This window comes from Cariama cristata, unplaced genomic scaffold, assembly GCF_000690535.1.
Source record: "Cariama cristata isolate BGI_N322 unplaced genomic scaffold, ASM69053v1 scaffold11269, whole genome shotgun sequence".
NCBI lineage: Eukaryota > Metazoa > Chordata > Aves > Cariamiformes > Cariamidae > Cariama > Cariama cristata.
Window position 1 is genome coordinate 47,379 of NW_009635293.1, and position 20,646 is coordinate 68,024.

At 38.9% G+C, this 20,646-nt stretch overlaps 1 protein-coding gene across 1 annotated transcript in view; it reads left to right on the forward strand.

Annotated features, from left to right (window-relative positions):
* The window catches only part of LOC104167271 (mitochondrial 2-oxodicarboxylate carrier-like), a gene marked incomplete at both ends in the record, with an annotated part of 46,618 nt that overhangs the window by 16,688 nt on the left and 9,284 nt on the right, over window positions 1-20,646 (forward strand). The window lies entirely within an intron of this gene.

Genomic DNA, 20,646 nt, shown 5'->3' on the forward strand with positions numbered 1-20,646 from the left:
ACTCAATCCACTTCTAGGCATTTCCAGACCATGCCTAAAACACACCGATATGATTGGGCTCCTCATAAAATACAGTTGTATCTGCTACTTTGTTTTTAAGAAATAATAGCCTCTGAAAGATATTTTCCTTTCTACAATGGCTTAAAGAGCTTGCTTAGGAACTGGAGATTCCTCCTTCTTCTGTACCCACAGGAACCCAGACCCTTAGCTCCCACTTGCTGGAGCATGGTCTAACCACCATTTTACAGCGTCTTTTGATAGTCATAGAAGAGGGAGAGTAGAGATGGGAATATTCGTTTTACGTTTCTGTTGCTACTGTGTACTTCAGAACATATCAGTCCAGAAAGCATGGCCTGTGACTCAGTGATAGTCCATCTGGATGGAGTCATGGCTTCTAATTCTTTTCCTTAAACTCTTTATGACAATGAGTTTATTTAAAAAAAAAAAAATTCCCTTGCAGATGTGGAAGAGGGCAATCGAACCTGACTTTCTAGTTAAGAGAGGTAACCAATTCTTCCTACCATTTCCCCTGCAAAATAGTAGGTGTTTATCTTCTTGACTGTCTGTTTTTGAGGGTTGACTGTGAACCGTGAATCATAAATGAAGGAAAGTACTCCCCACTAGGCCACTTACGCAGCAGTAAGAGGTGGGCTATTAAAGCTTCTGTAGTTGCAGTCAAGTGGCTGCTCTGCAGAGTGAATCTGAGTCTTGCAGTACCCCATACTGGGAGGCTTATTCTTTGCAACACCATCTCTGTTCATGAAACCCAGTTCTCTCTGCTTGTGTGAAATAGTTGTCTGTTAGCTTGAACCTGTGGAGTTTCATCAACCTGCTTCTCATCCAGCGTAGCAACACGTCAGGTGCCTGGGGTCACAACACCTTCAGCTGTTGCAGCATCCTGAACTAGACATTCAGTCCTCACTTCTCTCTCTAACGTCACCAACCTGCCCTGGGAGGTTGGTCACTATAAAAGCTCAAGCATGTAACTAAGCATGTCTACCTAAAGCTGTATAGGGCAGGTGTTGTGATCAGAAAGCAGGCAGAATGTCTTGCCACAGGCCGCCTGCTTTGAGAGGCTACAGTGTGTTATGATATATTCTCCTATTAAAAGTTTCAACTTTGGACTCAGATTCCCCATAACTGAATAATGAAGCACATGAAGTTTGTAGCAGAGCACAGTGCGTCAAGTCTGTAAGTGCTGAAGGGGGTGTCCCAGAGTAGTGGGACTTGACAGGGGAGAGTCCTGGAAACCAACATTGTGGGACTGCAGGAGTTGACGGTGGGGACTGCAACATTGGGGGGAGTGTTTACAGCCCCTGAAGAGGAATTTCTGGTTTTGCTGGGAAAGAAAACATGCCGTAAAAGCGGATCTGCACGCAGGGATAGCACTTACTGCAGAAGTGAAGAGTGGTGCCTCTTGCCAAGTTTTTATAGATGTTGTTGAGGCAGGGCAACAGCATCTCTGCTTATTTTGCTAGCACGCAAATGCAGCCTGGCATGGTCTTAGAAGGTTACTTATGGGGCTTTAGTTCTCCCATTAGCATCCCTCGGGGCCATGCTGGCTCTTGTGCAGCATAATGGGCCTGTTCCACTGCTGCACAACTTGACCTGATTCCATCAGGGCTGCGTCTGCTGCTGTACTTTTGCTGAAGTGCATAATATGTGTCTACAAAACCATTAACCTACTATTTTATTGTTCTGAAATAGAGAAAGTGCCAGTTACCTCAGACTTCACTGAAGTTAGGCTCAGAGGCATCTGTTTTGGAGTCTTGTAGGCACTGAGTAGTAAACTGGAATAAAAGAAATTTATTCTAGTTAATTTCTGTTTCCTGTTTTTTCATGTTTGACCTGACTTATGGAGAACAATTAAATTTAAAACAGACATTTATGATGGATCCAATCTAGTTGTAACTACTTTTTGGAACAGTTTGATCTTTTACTGTAACTTGCTTATATTTATATTTGTGTTTCATTATTGGAAAAAGGACTTCAGACATGCCTGATAAGAGCATGATCATTAGTGTCTTGAGTACTGACTGGAAAAGCATTCAATTAATGGGAAAAAAGAGTATGAGAAACATTGAACATTTCTTTAATTGATTATTTATGCATTTTTCACTGGAAGCTAACCACAATCTTTTTTCAAAAATATTTTGTTCTGAGTTTTATTTGTTTAGCTGCAGGATTTCCTTAGGCATCTAGATTTTGAATGAGATATTTAACTTAGACCATGTATTGCCAGGGATGACTACATCAGTTACTGAGGGACAACTGAAATTTTAAGTCAAGATAATTGAAAAAAAAGAGAGACGGGAATAAGCACGCTCATTGCCCATTCCTGTGGAAAGGGGAGTTATACACAAAAGGCAAATACTCAGAGCTGGTCACAAATGAGGACTGAGTATTCACCAGCTTCCTGACTCACAGTAGAAGTATTTAATCTAGAACCCAATACAATATTTATAAAAATAGTGTTCCATTACTAACTACACTAAAACACTATTTTTATTAATATTTTAAGATATATCTTTCTTTTTAAAATGCAGCTAATATTGTTCTTCATGATCTTGAACTGTAATGTCATTACATTCCCACAGGGACATTCCTCCAACTGGAGGAATATATATTTTACTGTAAAGAGATAAACTATTATTGCTTACAGAATTATGAACTGCATGTTCTTCTGATTAGTAATTCTTAAAACAGGGTGCTCTGAACAGACACCAAAAGGATATCCAAAAGATACAGCTTCTCATTTACAGTCCAAACATTCCTCCTGAAATCCCAGAAAAGAAAGATTCCTTTAAATATTCCCAGTAGTCTAGGAGTAAATCACTGTAAATCTCACAGACTTCAACGACTGGAATAGAAAGAGTCCTGAGGTCACACCTGAAACAGAGTTTTAGGGAGTAACATATTGCATTACTAGATGAGTCACTAGGCCAGCTGTGTTTATATAGATTGTGCAATTAAAAGTTGGTGATCTTTCTCCTGATAACAATGGGGTATGCTGTACTCTGAATTCACGAGTCACACAGAGAAAAATCCACTGTTTGGCTGTTATCCAAAAACGACAATGACAAGTACGTGAGCAAGTGGTGATTTGTCTTGCTCAGTCTCTGGAAGACTCTTTTTTTTTTTTTTTTTTTTTCAGTTTTGTTATTTACTGAGTAATAGAAATGTTGGGCAATAATCAAGTGTAGAGAGCTGACGGTATTAATATAGCATTGATGGACTGGAAACCAGATGGTCTGTCAGATAATGAAGTATTATCTGGCAAGAGATTGTTCCTGAAAGCCAACATCCTCACCTATTTAGCACTCTGGAATGTCAAGATATCAGTTACCACATTCATGAGGTGGTATGTGTTGTACTTTAGAAACCATCCCTAGAAGAACCTTTTTAATTCAAAATTACTGCCTGATGAGAGGGTAAAAGTGCCATTATTATAGCACAGCTGGATGAGGATAATATACAGCAAGATGTGAACCATACATCAAAAATCAAGTTAAAGAGGAAAACATAATAGGCTACATCCTGATTTCTGTCTAACCAAAGCCATAGTTTCATAGATATTTTAAACCAGCAGTGCCACCCGAAGAAGCGGTGGTGTATGCTGTGTGCCCAGAGCTTTATGCTCCTGGTTTTGTGCCACACTCTCCTTTGTGCCAGCACATGCTCTTCTGCACCTGATCAGGAGTCATGGATGTTGGAAAAATAATCAGGTTAATACTAACGTGGCCATTAAAAAAGAAATGTGTTGGTAATCCAGAAGGGTTCCCCGGGCTGGCTCATCACATAGGCACACAGTCCTTTTGCCAGTGGAAAGGAAGGGATCACATGGAGGCAAGACAGAGTGACTGGGAAAGGAAGAAGGAAGATGAGGGAGGTGAGATTATTTCCCCCTTGACAGCAGGGCTAGTTTATGCCAAATGTGGGTGAAACCAGAATTCAGGAACAGCCAGGGCTATCGGAGGCAAATACGGTAAATCCCAGTTGCTGCAGTTGCCACCTGGGAAGACGGAGCAGAGAACACAAAAGGCATAGGCAGCTGGAAGTCTGGTGGGGGCAGTGCCCAGGCTTTGCAGATACTCCCTGGAGACCAAAATGTCTCACTGTGACTGTGATTATAGCATAAAGTGGAATGCAAAATTAAGAAAAAACAACATGAAGTAGATGGAGAGGTTTATGACAAAGATGACAGAAAATTGGTAAGGCTATTATCAGTAGGACTGTAGTTTACAACTTCGGCTTTAATTCAACAAGACGTTTTCACTGCCTTCATGATTACTCAATTGAAAACTAGCTGGCCACATGGTATTAGCTCTTTAACTCCTATCCATTCAAGATAGTTAATATTTTCATAAGCCATTTGCTGTAATCAAGACTAGGAAGGCCTTTGCCCACACGAAGGAGGAAAAGGGGTACATGTTACTATTGGATGGAAAGAAAATAGTTATGATATAATCTGTCAAGATATGTAATAAATAACTGATAACTGCTCTTTAAGAGTAGAAATGTTTTTCCATCGTTGGCATTATTTGTTTGCAACACCTAGAAAATAGTTTACCTAGAAAACGTAAATCAGATAAAAGGGCTTCCTGTCCATACTTACAGTGCTATAACATTCAGTACTGATTATATAAATAATTTCTTGAAAAAGTCTGTCCCACTCAGCAAACTGATGTACAGAATGGAGCTTCAAATGGGCTAAAGTGGATTTGTGATATCACTGGGACCAGTTATCTTGGCAGGGTGAATTTTCTGTCTGCCAGGCAGATGATAGAATTCAGAATTTCCCTGATGTGAAATTAATACTCTCACGCACTTTAAATACATATGATGAAATATTATCAGTTAAAGTCTCTTTTTTCCTCAAGCTTGGTTTGGGAATGCTTCAAAGCCATTGTTATCTCTAGAATCAAATGTATAATTCAACCCAGCCCTTAATATTTTTCAATCAAGTAGGGAATAATAATTAAAAGTGGGAAGAGTTTCAATTAAATATAAAAAAAGAAACCGCATACAGAAAGTAGAAATTAAAATAAACATTTAAAATCAGTATTGATTTTTTTTCCCTGTGAACCTTTAATGAATTTGTAAATGTTTCAATAGACACAAAAACTGGTGGGGCAGTAAATGAGAACAGATTATTGTTTTAGAATGACATGCAATTTCATGCAACTAAAGGCGTTTTCATATGGCCAAATACAAAGTAATTCAAGGGGGAATCAAAATTGAGATTAAACGTGCTATATCAACAATGCAGAGAACATTGTCTTAGGAAGCAGTAACACTGAAAGAATTAGTTGTTAGAGATAATTACATCAACATGAACTCATAGGACCATAACATAGCAAAAAAGGACCATGCAATCCTAAAGCATACAAAAAGAAAAGTGCTATGTGCAACTAAGAAATAGTAAGGAAGTACAGAATCTTACCTCTGTATATAACTTTGGTAACACAACTGATAAAATACTGAATTAAATCAACACTTCAAAGAAAATACAGAGATACTGAAGAAAATTGAGAGCGCCGCAAAACTATCTTGGGAGGAAAATAAGCCTTGTGTCATAAAATTGAAGGGGCTATGTTTTTCTGGTTGTGAAAGAGAATATTGAAAAGTTACTTGATTGCTATGTATAGATAAATTTTTCACCTATGGAAGATGTTTTCTGGCACCTGTGAGTTCAAGAGTTTTCAGCCTGGCTCACCACAACCAGTATCTGGAATCTGGATGTAGAAAAAGACTAGATCATCTGGAGGGCTTTTGCTGGAGAGCCATTACTTAAGTCTTTCTAAATATTATTTAATGGAGTTTCTAGATGACAACTTGTATCAGTAAAGTGATGTATCCTAAAGAGTCCCTCATGAGTTTGTAGTCTAGTCTCATAACTCATCCCCTGTCTTATGTTAAGCTTTGAGAACAGGAAATCTTGCACTGCCCTAAACATACTATAACACTTGGAGGTTTGCATTATAGTAATGACTGTACTTACATCATGCTTCAGAGCTTCAGCAAGTCACTGTCAGGGATCAAGAGGGATTATTTTTTCTTAATGCACAATTGACTAGATGCATGATAGAAAGGGTTTTTTCCTTCCTTTTAAGCATGATTGGATACAGATGAAGATATGATAGCATGGATTAGTCCTTCGAGGTAAAAAGGAAATCCATCAGGGAGGGGATAGTTTATTTTTGGAGTCTCAGAGTCTTACCTATTTACAGTTCAGGGGTAAGGAAGGATTTTCTGCTTCAGTCTGGTAAGGAATATCATAAATTTCCTGTTCCAGGCATTGTCTCTGGCTCTTTCTGGCCATTCTTTGTGCTCCCCCTAGCCTACTGCTCAGATTCCCTTCCTTCAAGACCAGAGTTGTCATTAATCTGTGTGAGAACAAATACAGCAAAGTGAAAGGTCTTTTTATCCCTAATGAGCATCCCTTCAGTCAGCCTGAACAGAGTTTCAAACCATAAATGCTCTAGTTAGGCATCCATCATGGGTTTAACATTTTAGCGTCTTTTGCTCTCATCCTGTCATCTCCACATACATTTATTTATTTATTTATTTCATATTTCCATTCCAGAAAAACTTTTGCTGTTCCCAGCATTTCCTTTTTTGAATTCCTTTCTCCACTGTTCAGTGATCTGGTGTACAATGCAGTTTTACTGATAATTGCATTAGCACAAATAAGCATGGAAAACTGTGGTATGGAGATGGTATGAACATCTGGGGAAAGCTTTGTTAGGAAGGTGTATGCATTTCTTAAACCAGGTACCTCACTGAAGACTGTTTGCTCTGTAACAAGCAATTACTAAATGCAGCCATTTGTGCACTTATTAAATGTGTTTTAAATCTCTCTGACCTACTTCTTATCATAGATCCTCCCTCCTATGGTAGGCATCCTTATGCTCTCCTCTCCAAGCTGCACTACCAACATATACAGGTTGTCCAGTTCTTCACACTTCTTGCTTATTATTGCTCATCCTTGCTATATCTCCAAATGATCCTCTTGGCATACTGCATTTTCTTCTGTAAAATTACTTTCAAAGCCTCTTCTGAGGCTGAAAAATCACTATAGGCTAGCTCGTTGTAAACCCAGCATAAGCCTCCTTCAGTTAAGAATTTAGCGTTTAATTCAGATTAGGATTTAGGTTGAGATATAGATGAGGTCTTACTCTGTCCAGTGATTCACTTTGCCAATCCAACAAGCACATACAACAAGAACTGCTTAGTGACTCAGCAAATAACAGAACAAATTTAGTTTATTCCTCTGGTGGCTTAGTCAGTGATGTGTTACACTACTGGAAAGAAACCTGGTGCTAGTATTTTTTTTATTATTTTTTTGTTTTGTTTTTAAAGCAAAGGTTTGGATCAAGTCCAGGCAATTATAACATATTGATTTAATCCTAACCAGTTGGCACAAATACTTCAGGATCTGGGGAGTAAGAGACTGTTTCTTCCAAACCGTTCATTCTCACAGGCATTCTTTGTACCAAGTAATAGTTTTAGTCTATTATTTTAAAACAAATAACTGAATCTTAGATTACACTATAATGTCATTAAAATAATTTTGACACAAAAGTTGACTATGCACAAATGGCAGATGCATGATAGTGCTCCACTTTTTTAATCTTTATTTTTACCTTAGAAGATAAGAATTAATGATTACTGTCCCTGGTCCTTTGTTGCAAGATTATTCTCTTCAACTCTTGTAGCCTAGGCTTTGTATGCCGTTCTCAAATTTTTCAGTGAGAGTAGACCAGTTTCACATTGCATCAGTCCATCCACTTCCAAGAAAATGTTTCCAAAGGCTGTGTGTACTTCTGAAAACATGAAGACTGAGGCAGCAGTGTTTTCTTTAATAACTGATTCAAATAAAATGTTAGCGATTAGAATCTGTGTGGTTTTACTCGATTTGGGCATATCCCACAGAAGATTTAAAAAAAAAAAAAAAATTACCAAAAGATCATCCATTACCAGTGGGTAATTTCCTGGACACTGAAATGTAAAAGATCCAAGAACATTCTGCAGCTCCTCACAATTCTGTATGTGTGGAATTGTGCACAGCTACAGATGTTTCCACTGCCGCAGAATTCACTAAAAACTGCCAGGGAATTTGGCCCAGATGTGCTATAGGATTACAATGACCCTGGTAATAGTGAAACTTTAAGCAGCAAACACCAGATGTCCAGTAAAATGGTTAAAACTGAGATCCAAAGCATTTTTTTTACCACATCATCACAAACAAGTATGGAGTGAATAAGCTGAAAATCTCAAGTAATACTTCATTATTCGTCATCTCTAAGATGATTCTATGTGCTTGACTTGTGAAGTAGTGCCATTCAAGTATAATGTCTCATAGGAAGGCTGCGTTCCCAGAGGCTTAAATAATTTTGAAAAATGAATAAATTAGACAGGTATATACATACTTAATACAAGGTTGTATTTTTCTCCTTAACTCCTTTCTCCACTCATTTTGCTTGAAAAGTGGTCTGGCTGTGTGTGTGCTGTGCTGCTACCTTAGCATAGCTTGCCCGCAGACAGGATAAGTGAGCTGCTCTTAGTGCCAGCTAATGTAGTTCTGCTTTAGCTCAAATGGTAGCAGACTTGAGCTGCGGTACCAGGGCTCCGTGCACTGCTACATTCTGTGTCTGTATGCGTGGTAAATGTACTTTTCCTACAAAGTACAAGTATTCATTACATTATGAGGCACTGTTTTATACTTTGTGGTTTCCAAGGGGTCCATGTGTAGGGCAGACCCCAGAGATGATGGAAAACATTACATTTCTTTTTCCACTCTCTATTGATTATTTATGATTTTTTATATCCTCAAGTGTAAGTTTTATACGTTCATTATCAGAATGTACATTTAGCCATTTTTTAAGTGTCTCTAAACCAAAAATCATTTCTGTTACAAACCCTAAATCAAAATGTACAATGTTATTCATGGAAGCCTGGTTGTGTTTGGCAGTAGTATAGATCTGTATAGGGCAATAGACATATCTCAGTGTTCATAAGTTAGATTCACTGTTTTTGCTTAAAACTTGAATGTAGCTGTAGTCTGCTGTTTTGTCTCTGGAAAACTAACAGTACCAAGCTTTTTTACTTGGAACTGGGATTATAGACTTCATAGATAAAAACTAAAGAAAAGTAGGAAGAAAGAACCGCAGGTACAAAAGGGTCTTGAATGCTTGGGGAGAAAACTAAGTCTTTGAAAGAAAAGGGGTAGTTATGTTCTCCAAACTCTCTTAAACTTCTTTGCAAAAGATGTAGTATAAACTTTACTTTGACTTCCGTAGTAGTTGAATCAGTGAAGAAGAGTCCATAACTCTGTTACTGTTACTCACTTTTACAGAAGAAAGTGTAAAAATTTGTTTACTAAAAAGTATGTTCTTCCGCGAAAGAAAAACTCATCATAAGCCAACCAGTGCGTCATGGCAGAAAGAAGTTAAGTTAAAATACTGCTTTCAGAAATACTGCTGATCAAGAATTTATCATTTCTCTCTTTTTTTAGTTATGCAGCTGTTTGTTTAGATAATTTTCAGCTGGCCTCAGGTGATATCTTTGTCTGAATTTTTGTAACCCAAAAGGAGAACACGACGTTGTTGACAACACTGCTGAGTTTCTCTTCTTTTTTTTCACTGTATCACCAGTTTTACATAGTGTCAGTACAAAATCAAAAATTGTGTAGTTCTTCCTTGAACTGCAGACACACATTTTATTAAAAGCTCACAGACACTTGTAGGTTTTTCAGCATTTCTAACTTACAGCAAAACAGAACCCATAGAAGAACCTGCTGTGTTGTGTATCAATGCCGATGGCATTGGATGCCTTTTGTTGGAGCATTGCCTGCGGATGCCCAGCGCTCTAAACGAGTTCACCACCTGTTCCTTCAAGACCAACTACAATTACAGCAGAAACTTTTATTAATATAACAATTATTGCACTTGGAGCTCTCTGCCCACCCTTGCCTTGCAAATCTGCTTGTAGCACAGACTTTCTTGTCTTCCACATCAGTTTGCTAGGGACAGATTTGCAAGGAAACTGCAGTTCTGACTGCTTGTTACCCCAGTTAAAGCAATATCAATGTGTTCTTACGTCCTTACTGGTTGTACTGTCTGTAGAGGAGGTTTTCACATGTCTCTAAATTAACTCTGTAGAATACCAGGTAATCACTTAGTCATGCCTAGTGAAATGTTTTTTATATTGACTTTGTCGTGTTCTCTGATGATAGTGAACAAGGAAGTAGTGTGGTTGCAAATTGCAGTTACAGTTACAGAGTGTGAGATCATGGCAAATCATACTGCTGCAGAGGTGCAATGATAATCTCTGGCTAACCTGGTTGAGTTCTAAATCCAGCTCAGTGCTGGTTACCGAACAAGAGTCATGGCATGTTTGTGAGCTACACAAGAGAAAAGACTTCTCTTTTGCAAATTCAGGGAAAATTAGAGACCTAGAAGAAAAGCAAATTTGCCCCAAATTGACTTTCTTTTTGACATATTAATAGTTATAAAGGTATTATTATTTTAAGTCATAAAATACAGAAAGCTTTGACAAAAACAAAATCATGCTTTCTGCTGTAAAATAACTTGTCTTGCATTTACTTGAATTGCTACATGAAACGCTTTGTTCGTTTGTAAAGTAAAATACTCTGCATGCTTTTAAAAGTAACTTGGGAGAGAGGGCTCATTTGTTTTGTTTATTCAGTGCCAAAGAGGCAAAATTTCTTTTCTGCAGAAGAATTCAAGTTGAGAAGGGTGCTGTATCAGAAGAGTATATTGAGAAAAAGAAAACATTTCAAAAGAGATGTTCAGGTTAAACCTGCTGAGGCAGGTTTGCCGCTCAAAGAACACATTGCAAGATTTTTTTTTAAATAAATAATCCAGTAAAAACTGCCACACCACTGAGACACAGACTCCATTACTTTTTTAAAAAAAAAAAATCTCAGTTTTCTTTACAGATGTCTATGCAGATGAGGAGACTTTTGGCAGGTAGGACATGGCTACACAGAGCAAGAGTAGATCACTGAAGAATATGTAATAATAATAATAATAATTTGGGCAGCAAATTCTACATGATTCTTCCCGTCACAGATTTGTCTTGCCTGTTGATCTGCTCTCAAAAGGTATTTACATATCTCTGCATCACAATCTTGTAGCAGGTTTTTCATCAGTAACTATAATAAAGTAAATCACTGGTGTAAAGCCTGTGTTTCCAAAACTCTGTTTCCAATCGTTTAATAGTCAACTTTGCTTGGAATCCTTTGGTAAATCTTTGGTAAGTCTTCTTCATTTCTCAGTCATTTAAACCTACCTTGCCTGTCCTTTTTCTCTTGGAGAAACTCAGAGTGAAGATTAGTCACCTTACCAGACAAAGTAATGACATGACATCATAGTGCTTTATCTTATAAATTGCGTGAGAAGGATGAGAGGAATGTCATCGCAGTGTGGGTGTTTCATAGTATTGAAGGCGGAATCTGTTTCGAAGCATTGCTGCGTATCACCTGAAAAGGGAACTTTCATGTTTAAAATGTATTGTGATAAAAAAAAAGATGGAAACAAGTTTGTTGGTATTAACTGTCAACTCTATTTGTTTTTAGAATGGAGTAACATTAAGGAAAACATATTAACCCATGTGGTATTTTTAGGGTGTTTGTGGGTGGTGCATGAAGATTAGGAAGTATCCTTTTGGACATCATTCCAGCATCCATGACAGTCAGTGTATAATGCAGATCTTCGTCTGACAGAGTTTTCTTAAGCAGTGTAACCTGAGCTGGGTTGAGCTGGCTGGAACGAAGGGCTGGAGTCGGTTTCACACCCATGCCCTCACTGTATCACACTTACACTGCATGATGGCATTCCGGAGGTGGAAGAAGGGACCAGTGACACTGTCTCGGTTCCTAGGGACAGTACCTGTAACTGTAAGAAATTTCTGCATTTTGAGGAGTTATTTTCTTGCTCCCAAGTACATAAAACTCTTTCTAATAGCTTTCTTAGAATCCAGTTTCAGTGACACACAGAGGTATTTTGTCTGTCTTTAAGCAGGTAGTTGCTATTTGTGCAGTTTCCTTACACATCTGTGTAATAATACCTTTCACTCCCATGGTATGTCTAGGTACCACAAGTGTCTGCCAGATGGAAATTCAAATGCCAGTATGCGTACGTATTCCTGGTGCTGTTCGCTACCTAAGTAGTGCTACAAATTCTGCATGCTTTGATCTCTGTGCATATAGGTACCGTTGCTCTCTACTGGTGCAACTATCAACAGTATTGCTGTTACAAAATCATGAATCTTTTATGATTTCCTGCTAGAGGTACTGTAAAGGGAATAAGAAAAATACCCCAAAGGCCAAGATGCTAAAAGGTGGAATCAAATTGATTATTAAGTGCATTTTTTTATATTTTTAATGATACCCTGTTCTTTTTAATGCTAAAAAGTGCTGCCTTGATTTTTTTTAGAGAAATGGGAAAAATATGTACGTTTTTTGGTTTCTTAAAAACACTATAAAACCACTAGTGGCCTAGTTTTACTTTAGACTTCAGAAGATGGATGTGTTTATGAATTCAAATCATTGCAGACAAAATTTTGCACCTGCAGTTATGGTTGCCTGCAGTTCAGTTCAGTTTAAGTATCTACATCACTGATTGCATCTGTAAATTAAAAACATCTAAGTAACCTAAATTACAAGCACAAATAATTGCAGGTGCAAAACTCCTACAAACAACAAAATGATCTCTGAAAGTTGGTCTTCTAAATCTCATTGTAAGTTATTCACTGTATCGTGAACCTAGAGTCCTCTTGGGAGAGTCACTAATCTGTATAATGACACTGAAAGCCTCTTGAATCTCGTATTTAGCTGGCAGATGGGAAAGAATACGTGTAGTCATATAACTCCCTGGGGATTATGTATGTGGATATTGAAGAGTATAACTTATTCCAGTGAAGGCTAACATTAACTTGCAATCAAAAATTTCCTTCCTGAGCCACATTTTTTCTGATGGAATTAAAACAACTTAATGTTGTATATTTATGAAGTCACAACCAATCTGAGTAGGACACGCTCCCAGGGCAAGCACAGAAATTTTGCTCATCTCATGATTTTTCATTTAATGAATCACAGCATCAATTTAACACAGAGAAATGCTGTCAGTCTTTTTCCAGAAAACATATCTAGTTATCTTCTCTATTTTGTTTGGGTATTTTGGCTTTTTTAGTGTCAGAAACAGATTTCTAAGGACATAGCTACGAAAGTCTGTTTTTTCTCTGGTATCAAAACTAAAAATGAATAATTTTCTTGCATTCTTTAGCTTGAATAGACATAGGTGTGGAGCTACTTTAAAGCAGTGACTGCTTCCTGTCATACCAGTTACGGCAGTACTGTTAGCAAAAGGGGGGAAAAAAAAAAACTTAAATTCTCTTCTAGTGTTTGAACAACTAAAACTCCTACTGAACAAATGAAGGATTCTGCCAGTTCTGACAATCCAAAATGCAATGAAGAATTTTTCTATTTCAGAAGCTCTACACAAAGCTGTTTTGGCATGTCTGTAGCTTGTTCATATTGCAAACAAAGGGGCAGCTAGAGGGAAAGTCTTTGGGGAAAGAAAACGCTGTCAGTTGTAAGAAATGAGACATGTAGACCCATTCTACAGCCCAGCTAGTGATTACATGCAGGCAATTTTGTAAGAACCTAGACCTGCTGCCAGTGATAATAAAGCTGCCATTTGCACTGATTTCAACAGGAATTACATCAAACAGACCAGCTTAAGGCTTCTCAGAAGCATGGGCAAAACTGGTATTTCATTCTTTGGCAATGAGGGCCAGACTACAAGAACAGTCTTAAGAAGGAACAGGCAAAGGTGGCAGGGAGCCCTGCAGGGTGAATGTTGCTGCTCCTGCAGCGGGGCTGGCTGCAGTGGGAGCGAGCAGCGTGTACTGCAGCGGGCAGGGTCCTGCCCCATCGCCCCCCGACAGTTGCCATCCTCCCAGGCAGCCCGATGCCTCCCTCCGCAGCAGCCGTCAGCCCAACTTCACAGGCCCCTGACACTTGCAGAGTAAGTGGCAGAGGTGTGAACATATCTGCATCGTTAAAAGTCCGATTTAATTTAATGCACATGAATCTGTTACTCAAGCAGTACATGGCAACAGTGTACCACTTAACTAAATAATTTCTGATCATCCTTGGAAAAAAAAGCCAGAACAAGATGTTCTTTTTTTACACCTGGAGAACTGTTGAGGCTATGTTGTGTGTTACAATGCAAGACTCCAACTTCAGCTTCCTAGAATTTTTTTTAAGGTACTTGGGTATAGCACAACACAGAAAGCATGTGAGAAATACGTAGTGTAAGAGAGGACTAGACCCTCATTTGTAGAGTCTATTCATAGAATAGAGAGAAATTTTAACAAAGATTACTTTTTTTTGCTCCCACTTTTTGTTGCCATAGACACAAGAAAGGAAGGAGAAGGTTTCATCTTTCCCTTTCTTGAGGGATTTATATTTAGGTGTGTCCTGTAACTCATATAAATTCAGATTACAGCCTAGAAAGCCAAAAATTAGCAAGGATTTTGACCAAAAGATTGAGAGGTGATTAAAACTCATGGAAGAAAGACTTATTTCTCAGTAAGAATAACAAAGTCACATGGATGATGGATCATAATAACTTCATAATCTGACCCACATGCAGTAAATATGGTGATGACTGTCATTTTGAATAAGTGAGGTAGATTGATGCTGATTATTAATCCATTTCTTGGCTAGTCTGATTGTTTCTGAGCCAGCTCCTCCACTGTTTAGTATTTTTCTGAAGTATCTTAATACCTTTCACTGACAGTCCCTTCCTTTTTAACCAGTGACTTTTCATACTCTGTGTTGCCTTAACTTACTTGAGGGATTTCTTTCATGAGCTGTTCTGCTTGTAGTGTTCTTGTAGCTGGACACTTGGTCTTCTTTTAGCACATAGTATAACATCAGTGTTACTGCAGACACGTGAGAACACATAATTCTGTATTACATTTACTTGCTGCGAAAAAAAAAATTATGTTTTTCTTTAATTCCCATGTGCTGCAATGAAAGCTCAGTGAAAAAGTGAAATATGCTATGAAAATATGTACCTGGTTTTTAGTACTGGTGTCTAAAATGCCAGATATCTGTATAGTAGATACAGAATAGGTAAATAAATATATTTGCATAATAAAAATTCAGAAGCTAGCTTGGCTAAGTGTATCATTGATAACTTTATATGAGGTTCCTGTAGAGACATATGTTTAACATTTGCAGTAGGATAATATATGTAACATACTTCACAAGAAAAAAAGCTTTTTGGAGAGCAAGAGAGTGTCCAAACCTGGTTTTCTGTGAACATGTCCAACCTTTAATATCTTTTCAAATATGCCCAACTCTGAATGACACCCGGCCTTCGCTATAGCATACCTCTTCAGCTGGGCAAATGGTTGTAGACACTGTGATTGAGGGTGAACTACATGTACGAACTGGCTAGTGGCTTGCTGCTGTCAAAATAAATGGCTAAACTGTAAGTCCCTTTTTCTCAGCAGTGGGTACTAATTTGTGCCTGCCTTCACTAAGCACTTGCTAGTTTTTCTGAAACTTGTGGGAATTTAAAATCTTTTACATCTCCAGCTAGATCAATATAAAAATTACTTCACACTAACAGCTATATTAAAGTAATATTGCTCTGTTTTCAATTGGTTTACTTTCTGTTAGTAATAAATTCACAACATGCCACATAGTATGAAATAAAAAGATACCTTTTTCCTGGTATAAATGAAACTCTAAGCAAATTTTAATACATTTAGACATATTTTCTTCCTCTTTTTGGAGAACACCCACCCTTTTACCAAGTATGTCTTCAAAATTCCTTCGCTTTGGGGAAATAAAACTTTTTGTAAAATTGGAAAGTCAAGCATTCATTTAATGTAACTGACATGGTCATGAAACCCAGGTCTTTTATTTATACTTGCAATAATGCAGAGGTAATGAAAGCAGAATTGGACCTAAGAGGTTTTTTGTTTCAGTTATAAAACAATGTGGGTAAGAGACTTGGATTTGACAGCAATAGAAGAAAGGGAATATTGTGTTCATGCCTTCAATCAGCTTTATTAGATCCTTAAAGGGAAAATTATGTGAAAGACAGAGGAAGAAAACAACAAACTAAGCAAGATCCCAATTTCAGTATAATTTGGAGAAAATAACTGATTTACATTGGTCGTCTTGCCAGGGTGAATGACTCAAGGCTTCCAAACAAGAAATGGAAACCAGAAGGATAGCAAAAGCCTGAAAGAACAAATTGAGAAGATATGATTGACTGTAATGTTTCAGTCAACTGCTGCAAAGATGAGTTTGGACTGCTGCCCAGAATACAATTGAATGGTGATGTTCATTTAGACCCTTAATGCTGAAACAAAATAAGATGTAGCTGTGTTTCTGTTAGAAATTTACTTGTTTTTTCCAGTGTCTCTAGCTAGGGATATGATGTCACGTCCTCTCTCTTCTATCACACGCTGCAGTGATTGCTGCTGCTGTTCCATAATTTTTCTGAACGTCAGTTTTCTGAATGAAGGCCTGAATCCAGGTGATAATATCTTTCAAATGTGAAATGTCATCACCATTCTTTAGTTGACTTTGAAAAATTTTATACACACTGTGCAAGTAGGCTAACTCAGTGCTATTGACCAAGGAACAGAGAAGTATAAGATCCTTGTGTGTGTATGTACTTTCTGACTGGCAAAGCCATTCAGTTTTTGTTACTATCATGATAGTTTTTTTTCAATTAAGTAAATAGCTCCTTCTGCAAAGATTTCAAACAATTGTTTTCTTTAATGGGCACAATTTGTAAAACATTATTTGGAAAAGTTGGGGGCAGCTGCTTGTCTTCCACCTCAGGCACAGAGGGTTCTAAAAGAGACTATGCTTTATGCAAAAAATTAGTCAGTTGACAAGAGGCAGTGATGAGATGGGATTGTCTTCTGCTTCCTCCTTTCCTTTATTCCTTTCATCTCACTGACTGTGCTTACTAAACTTTTTCCTGTTTCTATTTCAAATGAGGAAGGAAAAAAAAAACTAAACCACAGTTCATAATTAAATACTGAGCTAGTTCTTACCATGTTTACTGAATTACATATTGCATATATGGATGTATATCCCCAAAGTTTTCATGTGTTTTCAGATTTCTAAACTTAATGTGTTCCATAGGAATAGACCTTAACTCCTTCCTGTCTGTTTTTCATGATGAGGTTTGCCTCCACAGAGGAAAGGAGTAAAGCAGTGAAACTTTTACAGATCTCTTAAAATTTTAAGGATTCATAAAGCCATGAATATAGTTGCTGAGCTCTGCAGATTCTCCTAGTTCACAGTAGAGATTCCTCCAGCAGAAAATCTTCAGTGTTGACCTTACAGCTGCAATAAGCAGATCAGCTTGACATGACATGCACAGTGATATCTTTGCACAGGTATCTTTGCCACAGGGTGGCTGACCTGGTAAAGAGGGCTTTAAACCAGGAACCGCAAGGGAAGGAGAAAGTTACCGCAGCCCTCTGAGGGAGCGATGGACAGGGCTGAGAAGCAAAGCGCCTCGGGTGATGTGAACAACGAGGAACACAAATTGAACAAAAAAGGGCTCAAGCGGATTCACCTCAAGCATTTGCATGTAAGTAAGGAAGTCTCTCCCAAAGTGCCTGCGCAGTAAGGCATGAAGCATGGGGCATAAACACAAGGAGTGAGAGATCTGCGTGCAGCTGCAGGGGTAGGATCTTGCTGGGATCCCAGAGATGCGGTGGACGGCTTGCACAACTGGAATGCTGCTATGGAGGGATACAGACTCTTCAGGAAGGACAGGCTGGGAAGTCGAGGAGAGGGAGTTGTCCTTTATGGGAGAGAGCAACTGGAGCTGTGCCTGAGGGGGAATGAGGAGAGCTTATGGGTAAGGATTAAAGAGCAGACCAATACTGGTGACTTTGTGGTAGGCATCTACTATGGGCTGCCTGACCAGGAAGAACAAGGCCCTCTACAGACAGCTAGAAGCAGCCTCACATTTGCAGACCCTAATCCTCTTGGGGACTTCAACCACGTTGATACCTCCTGGAGGGAAAACATTGCAGGGCATAAGCAATCCAGGAGGTTACTGGAGACCTTTAATGATAACTTTGTGACACAAGTGAAAGAGGAGCCAATGAGGAGAGGTGCTCTGCTGGACCTTATACTTGCAAATGAGGAAGGCCTCATTGGGGATGTGAAGGTCGAAGGGAGCCTTGGTTGTTGTGACAGTGAGATGGTGGAGTTCAGGATCCTAAGAAGAGGGAGCAGGGCAAAAAGCAAGATCACAACCCTAGGCTTCAGGAGAACAGACTGTGGCCTCTTCAGAGATCTACTTGGAAAAGTCCTATGGTATAACGCTCTGGAGTGAAGAGGTGTCCAGGAAACCTGGATAGTATTCAAGGATCACCTCCACTCAAGAGAAGTCCATCCCAACACACAGGAAGTCAGGCAAAACTGTCAAGAGGCCTGTGTGGTTGAGCAAGGAGGGCGCTACTGGTATCCTGGGCTGCATGAGGAGGAATGTTGAAAATCCTTCCCCTCTACTCAGCACTGGTGAGGCCAGACCTAGAGCTCTGGATCCAGTTTTGCCCCCCCCCAGTACAGGAGAGACATGGACATACTGCCAAGAGTCCAGTGATGGGCCACTAAGATGATGAAGGGACTGGAGCATCTTTCATATGAGGAAAGGCTGAGAGAGCTAGGAGTGTTCTGCCTGGAGGAGAGAAAGCTCAGGGGGGATCTCATCAATGTGCACAAATATCTGAAAGGAGGAAGGGTGCAAAGAGGATGGAGCCAGGCTCTTTTCAGTGGTGCCCAGTGATGGGACCAGAGGGAATGGACACAAACTGAAAGACGGAAGGTTCACTCTGAACATCAGGAAACACTTTCTCACTGTGAGGGTGACCAAGCACTGACACAGGTTGCCCAGAAAGGTTGTGAAGTCTCCCTCCTTGGAGATATTCAAGAGCTCTGTGGACGTGGTCCTGGGCAACCAGCTGTAGGTGTCCCTCCCTGAGCAGGGGTTTGGACTAGATGATCTCCAGCGGTTCCTTCCATCCTCAACCCTTCTGTGATTCAGGAGAAATGGATAATTGCTTTTCATATTTTCAGTTCCCATTTCTCTAGAATTTTCAAACAATCCACCTCCTGGTCTGCTGATCATCTGAACTGCTGATATTTCAACACCAAGCTGTGGTAGACTGGTGGATTACTCTTTAGAAGTGATTACCTGCCTTGCAAGATTGCTGAGATGGCAGATCTGTTGCTCAAATGCCTGGTATATCCTTTCCTTAAACACTCTCTCTGAAAAACTTTCCCTGAGATCCTCAGAGACCATGGGAATGTTACAAGGTTTATATATTCAATAGCTGCATACATTTGAGTATACAAGAAGGGAACCTGGAAAAGCAACCTGTACTGCTGTGTAAGGCTAGGTAATGCTGCTGTATGTTTTTAGAACTGAATTGTTGCTTTACACTGAGTATTTCTCTGCTTACGCGTTTCTTAATAACAAGAAAATCCGGACCAAGTTTGGGTCTCACTTTTTTGTAGTCAGAGCTACACCTGTAAGTAGAGCAGTGGAGCACTTTTCATTTTCCAATTCCAATCATGCTGGAGTACTAGAAAGTCCAAACAGAATGCCTGTTGTAGATAGGCTTACAGTGCTTTAGATTGAGCTGAAAGGAAGAAAGTGTGTATAGGGATCTGTGTTCTTGTAGCTGATCCTACTTGGAACTCAGTTTCAGTTTGAATTCACATTAAACTGTATGAATCCCATGCTTAAAGTTATTCAACATTTCAATAGCTTGCTGAATCAGCGAGAATATAGTATGAATATGTATGAACCGTTAAAGACTAAGACTGGATCCAGTATGTCTATATTGTTATATCCATATTTATTGATATCTATAGTTACATCCCTATCTATGTGGATAGATACAGATATATGTATGTATGTATAGTTATGTTTGGAAAGTGAGACTTTGGTGAAATTCAAACATCTGATGACTCAGCTGAATTCCTGAAATCTCCTACCCAAGGACTTTCAGTGTTTTGTCATGAAACCATCATTGCATAAAATGCTCAAAGTTTCCTTTTATCATGGACTGGAATTCGTAACTTGCTTACTTCAGAGGAAGGATATGCGATATTCCCACTCTGCAGCATCTTACAAAGCCTAGATTATTTTATTTATATTGGAGCAGTTTAAGAAGAGAACTCCAGAGAGGTGTTAGAAGAAGGGTGGATAAAATGGTGTAGCATTTGTGGTGTTTTACATTCATGTGGGGAACATTAATTTAATTGCTTTCCTTTGACGTGCACAGGATAACTATAGGAGAATCTGTTGACGTGATGACTTTTCCCCACCCTGCAAAAATATTCCAAGTAATAGCCTGCTTTAGAAAAGTGAATCACCACCTTTCAACATCATCACCTTTCAACATTTTAAAAAGACACAAATGCTTTACTTTAAGAAATTATTTCTTATGTAGACAGAGTCATCTTAGAGTCCTGAAAGAAGTGTATAAACTCTGAAGATGGATAAGTTGTAAGATATACCCTTGTTGGCTGGCAAGGTGGCTTCTTGCTGGTTG